Source organism: Aricia agestis, chromosome 4, assembly GCF_905147365.1.
Source record: "Aricia agestis chromosome 4, ilAriAges1.1, whole genome shotgun sequence".
NCBI lineage: Eukaryota > Metazoa > Arthropoda > Insecta > Lepidoptera > Lycaenidae > Aricia > Aricia agestis.
This window is the reverse complement of record NC_056409.1, coordinates 15,437,874-15,444,191: the sequence shown is the minus strand read 5'-3', so window position 1 is coordinate 15,444,191 and position 6,318 is coordinate 15,437,874.

Genomic DNA, 6,318 nt, shown 5'->3' with positions numbered 1-6,318 from the left:
CGAGGCATGATGCCGACGAGCGGGCGCGGAGGGCGCGAGGCTCCGACTGACCCTCGATCCTCGGCGGCGCGCCCGCCCACTGCCCGCTTGGACTCGCGGCTCCGGGCGGCACGCGACGCCTTATCAAACACATTTCACGAAACCGGGTCACCGTTTCATTAATTTGCTGTCGAACTGAGACTGGGTTTCAAGGTTTCATAACGCTACCGTTTCTGATTATGTAATAAGTTTCGCCCTATACATTTTACCCCTTTACCCTACATACCCATTTACATCATACGTGTAACGTGGGTGTACAAAAGCCTTTGTTTGTAAGCTGTAAATAATGATGGAGTATTTATTTTTGTCCCTATGTAGAGCTTATCAGAAATAACTCACCTTTTTAGCGCCGCCGTGCGTCGTAAAATACTTGAGAACTACGAATAATAGTAGCATTAATACAGCATGGGAATTGGGAATACAAAAGTTCAGTAAAGTTGGATTAAAGTTGACACTTCTTTAAAACTTTAGTATTCCAATCAAAGAACTCGACTAGCTAGTCAACGAGCTTCTTCAACAAGTAATAATAAAATTAAATCATCGACATAAAATTGATAGGTATAATATCTCATATTATAATATAATAATCATAATAACTATTATGGATCCATTATAAATCAATTTCCATAAGGCGTAGATCATAACAAAGAACATACACGCCCTCATACTCGGCTGCAAGGCTCTACAAAGTCGTTAGAATGTTATTACGATTTACGAAGCGGTCATTATTGCTACTTTCAGTCCGTCCGTGGTATATTCAAGGTTACTGTGTTTTGAGAACGGAACTGGTGAAGGTAACGGTAGCCCTATTTTCCGAAAAAAATTGATGCAAACTTTAACTTAACCGACTTAAACTTTAGATCGGTTTCAATGTAGAGTTAGCGATAATTTTACTTATTATTTTACATAAAAACGAATAATTTTTTAACGAAATTCCAAATTATTATTCGGTATTCCAAGTTCGAATGTATCCTTACTTATTATTGGTATACCTATTGGTATAATATTTGTAAGTTAAACGCTCGCCGCGTTTATTACTTATTTTTAAAATTTGTATCGTTATCTTAAATTTCCTCACCTGATGGTGATTCTGTAACAACTTAAATTCTAACAGGAACCAAGGAACTGCTCAAAGTTTTTAAGAACATAATATAGGTTATAGAAACTTCAACATCTTCTGAAGTAACTTAAGCGAGTAAATAATCTTATATCTTTAAATGAGCAATTCTTGGAATCTCGGAATCGACTCCAACGATTTTTATGAAATTTAGTATATATAGGATAGGGGATTTCGGGAGCGATAAATCGATCTAGCTAGGAATTATTTTTAGAAAATGTCATTTTATTCGTGTTTTATCCAATACCGAGCAAAGCTCGTTCAAATGGCTAGTGTATTATAATACGAGCAAATTTATATGCGCTCTACAAACACAAATAAGAAAGATCGTCTGGCTATAATTATTACGGACATTTATCGCTTTACAACTTCTATTTAAAAATATAATTTTATGAGAATACATGGACTTTATAGTAATAACGAAGTAAGAAGTAGGTACTTATTACTTTCACTTTTTAGTTTAATCTGTACTATAAATATTACTTATAGTTATACCTACTACCAACTACTTAGGTACAAAGTTAAATATTAACTATGTAAGTAGTTATTTGTGCTTTTCTTCGCTATGCCACTATAACGTCCAAACGTAATATTATTTTAGTAAACAAATACTATTATAGTATGAGTATTGCCTATAACTATTACATACCTACCTATACTTTCGTAAATAGCTTAGTGACTAATGGTGACGTCAAACACTATGCTTGGTGGTCGATCGCTATCGGGCCACGTAAGCCAGCCACAGGAAACTTAGTTTCGAAGTATAGATGAATTTCATAAAGCACACCAAAACTTTTCAAGGATCACGGAATATACAGAGTGTAACAAAACAAAGTGATATTTCAAAATACTTAAGGCTGTGTACGTAAAAGTAGTAGCACTGAAAGAGACTTTGTTTGACTTAATTCTATGAAAAATGCTCCAACGTCATGAAGTTGCCTAAGATACATTAATTATTTAAAGCTACTCTTTTAGTATTTAATTTATCTTTCAATGTGAACTCTATACAAGGAATACACATTACACATACACACCCTAAACATGCATGGCCTTATCTATAGGAGTATTGAATTCACAAACAATTCAAACGAATATTATATAGAATTGATACAATGATACCTAGTTAAGTACAACTTTTATTTTGTACCTTATGACTTCTTAAATTAACTTCGAATGAAATCTCTTTTATTTTGATATCAATCGGGGCATAGATATTATATCAAAACGAAATATTAAGTACTTAGGTAAAACAATTAGAGATCTTGGAAAAGATTGAAGCAGAGATTCCTGTTGTCCATGAAACCCCAAAACGTCCCTTATCTTAAATGACCTACACTACGAGATTTCTAATTAGATCGTGTAAGTTGTAACTATAATTATCGTATTTTAGGACCACTAATTATGAGAACATAAATCATACAATGTTAGAGCATGTAACATTAATAAATTCGATTGCTGTAATTGATAGAATGTAGAAAGTTGAATTTCAACACGCAAAATAACTATTACATTTTTTGAGAACGGAATTTATAGTATATTTAGTAAGTATTATATTTATATAATTATTTAAAATGGTTATTATAAATTACTTAGTTAGGCTTTAGAATTTAGAACATATTATAACACCTGAGAGGCACTCAATTTAAGAATGATATCAAAATGATTACTATAGCTGCCGGAACCTTTATATAAGTAAAGTCGAAGGTAGTACTTATGTAATAAAATATTTTACTTTATTTAATACGTAAATGGCTTTAAGAGTGCACCTGACCCTAGCTTGACTACATACTTAAACCTAGATATCTCAAAATCTGTAAGGTCTAGAAATCTGATATTTACGCTAGTAATAAAATTGGATCCGACCGTAAAATCCTGCAGAAATCGTTTTTTTCGATCAAATATATTTTAAAATAATCTTTAGAACGTATAGAATGGATTAATGTTGGGTTGCCTTGTCAAAAGTAGCCGCAAGTACCTCTAATTAGGTTGAATGTTCATGAGATAAATGCATAATTTGCATGTATATTTTTTTCAGTAAATTTTACATCATTTGAAAGAAAATGACGTGAGAAAATAAGGTATAAATGGTTGCCAGCTCTAAGTCGACCGCAACCTAGGGTTGCCAGCCCGTAAACAGACATAGTTCTTATAATTTTTAAATCAAATTAAAGTTTTATGCATTTTGTACATGAATATCCATGGTTGCCAGTTGCACGATAGCCGCAAACTGGGGTTGCCATCACTTTTGTATATGACAAATGTTCAGGCCTACGATTATTATGCCTGGCATTATTTGATATGAACTCGCAAGATTGCTATTTTTATTTAACAGGCGTTTTTATTTTTATGTGTATTGTCCTGTCATTCCTCAATGTCATTCCTTCTTAATTCTCTTACTTTTCTACTGAATACACGCAAGTTTGTATTACGGATTTTCATTTTGCTCAATTAGAGGTACTTGCGGCTACTTTTAACAAGGCAACCATTCTATACGTTCTAAAGATTATTTTAAAATATATTTGATCGAAAAAAACGATTCATGCAGAATTTTACGGTTGGATCTTAGGATATAATTTCAGTTCATGAAGATTAAATGCTCAAGACGAAAACACGATTACTTAAAAAATACTCGATAGTTTCTTTTTTACAAAAAAACCTTGTTTTAGACACATTTTTGCTTGGATCTTCAAAGTTTGCTGTCTTTTCTTTAATATTTTTTAACATCTGAAAAGGCATTGATAAAACCTAAATTTGCTCAAAATACTTTTTTCATAATCATTATAGTTCGTCTTTTATTTAAATAAAACTAACTTGGCGATGATTCCGCGTCGTTCTCTTTCACCTGGCATATGAAAGACGGGCGTGAGTGTGAAGAGAGAAGGACGATGTTTGATTTTTTGGGTCAGTAGCCCTCTTAATTACTAGACAGTGTCGCCGTGTAGATCATACTATACGCTCTACGCCATGTATATGACGATTGACGGCTTATTTACAAATCGTGATTTTCTACAACACAAGTAACTTTAATGTTATGTATATTAACAAAGCGATCGTAAGCGAGTATACTCGAGACGTGTAAAGTAATTATAATAAAGTAAATTAAGTTAATTATAAGCAAAGTGGAGCATGCACCGACCCAGTTTCCTCGCCTTGTTTACTTGTGTCGACTGTCGACTCCCGATACCCGGTGTGTGCTTACACAAGACGCGTAAATGATATTACCTGCCACGTCAAATATGTAGAGTTTCAATTAAATATTCTGAAACTTTAAAAGTAAGAATTGTAACATCCGTTCTAGAGCAAATCGCAATGCCTAAGCTCAGGTGCATTTGCCAAATCCAAGGCCTTGATAACAAGACCTAAACTAATAAAAATCTGATATACAAGTTACATCGAATAAATTGTACGCGATTACAGCTGCACCTTAACTACATTTATTAAAGTTATTAGAAAGATGGTTAGCAGGTAGCACAGCCAAATTCAAAATGTGATGAACAAAGTTTTTGCACCTACGAGCCTCTACGAGCGATAATTATTTAAAAAATGATTTTTAAGAAATGTCATCAAACACTAGCTCCACCACCACTCCATGTTGTTTTTAAAAAGTCTACAATATAATATCTATCATAATAAAAAATAATTTATTTTTATATTGAGACTTAAGTTTTTATATCTTCATTATTATATATTTAAATAATAAAAAAGTAATTATAATATTAAGTATTTTTTTACCTATTTCCAAATCATTATTATATATATTAGGTTATTTTCGTGTTCCATATTATCCTGAAGAGGTTGGAAACATTATAGTAGGTACTAGGTGTAGCCTGCAGGTAGTAGCGCGGCGGCCGCTGTGGTCATTGGTAAAATTGAGGTCAGCGGTCAATCGCGATAGTGTTAGGCACAGTCGCGATTATATGGAAATTAATCAGTCCCCCATTGTAATTTACAAGCAATAAGAAAATCTTAACGTCGGCGGGTCAGCGCTAATCTAACCATCTATTTAACGCTTCTGTGCCATTTTTGCATGACCTCAATTTAAAAGTTGATTATCTAACTACTACAGACTACTACAGACGAGTTATGTTTTTAAACGACGTTACTATTTTGTAAAATGTAAAGATGTCATGCTTTGCTTTATTTTTCTCTATAGGTACTTCAAATCTACTTGATTGTAGACCGTAAGGTCTACAATGAATTAGAGTGCCTACTTATAGTATTTAGACCGTGAGGTCTACAATGAATTAGAGTGCCTACTGATAGTATTTAAACCGTCGGGTCTACAATGAATTAGAGTGTCTACTTATAGTATTTAGACCGTGAGGTCTGCAATGAATTAGAGTGCCTACTTATAGTATTTAGACCGTGAGGTCTACAATGAATTAGAGTGCCTACTTATAGTATTTAGACCGTGAGGTCTACAATGAATTAGAGTGCCTATTTATAGTATTTAGACCGTGAGGTCTACAATGAATTAGAGTGCCTACCTATAGTATTTAGTGTTGCCTAGTATTTAGTATGCCTAATTAGAATCTTCACGGCAAGCGACTTTTATTAGAACCTTCTTGGCAAGGGAATTTCCCATGCTATCGTCGCTCCGACATATAAGTGGCGGTTTCAAATGAGCACTGCCGAATTTTGGTGGGTTGAGGCTGCGTTATACCATGGACACAACCACGGCAGTGACAACCTCCCCAAAATAAATCCAGATCCTCCACAGGATATAAAATAGAAAAGATAAATAAATAAATAGGATGCCAAAAGAATAAAAAAAACACCTTTTCTATGGCAATAAATGTTAAGTTACATGTATGTTTTTTATGCTTTTAATAGTAGGCCATCTTTAGTGGGCTACGAGATTAGTATGAGCTTTCTGAAATCTGATCAATGATACGTATTAAACTCGTAAGAAGCAGTATCTGCCGCTTCCAGTTTTCTACTTGCTTTTCGGTTCTCACCAAAATTCAGGAAGTCTCTCCTTTCAATAAACTTTCGTACGGATCCCTTTTTCAAAAGTGTAAAAAACTGCTCTTGTTTTGCTGATTGTAGAGCGAACTAAAGGCGCAACTAAAATATCATAAAATATTGTACTAGGTATATTATTAATGTTTCATGAACTGCATTCTTTAAACGTGGGAGAGCCATGCTACGGCACGAATGGG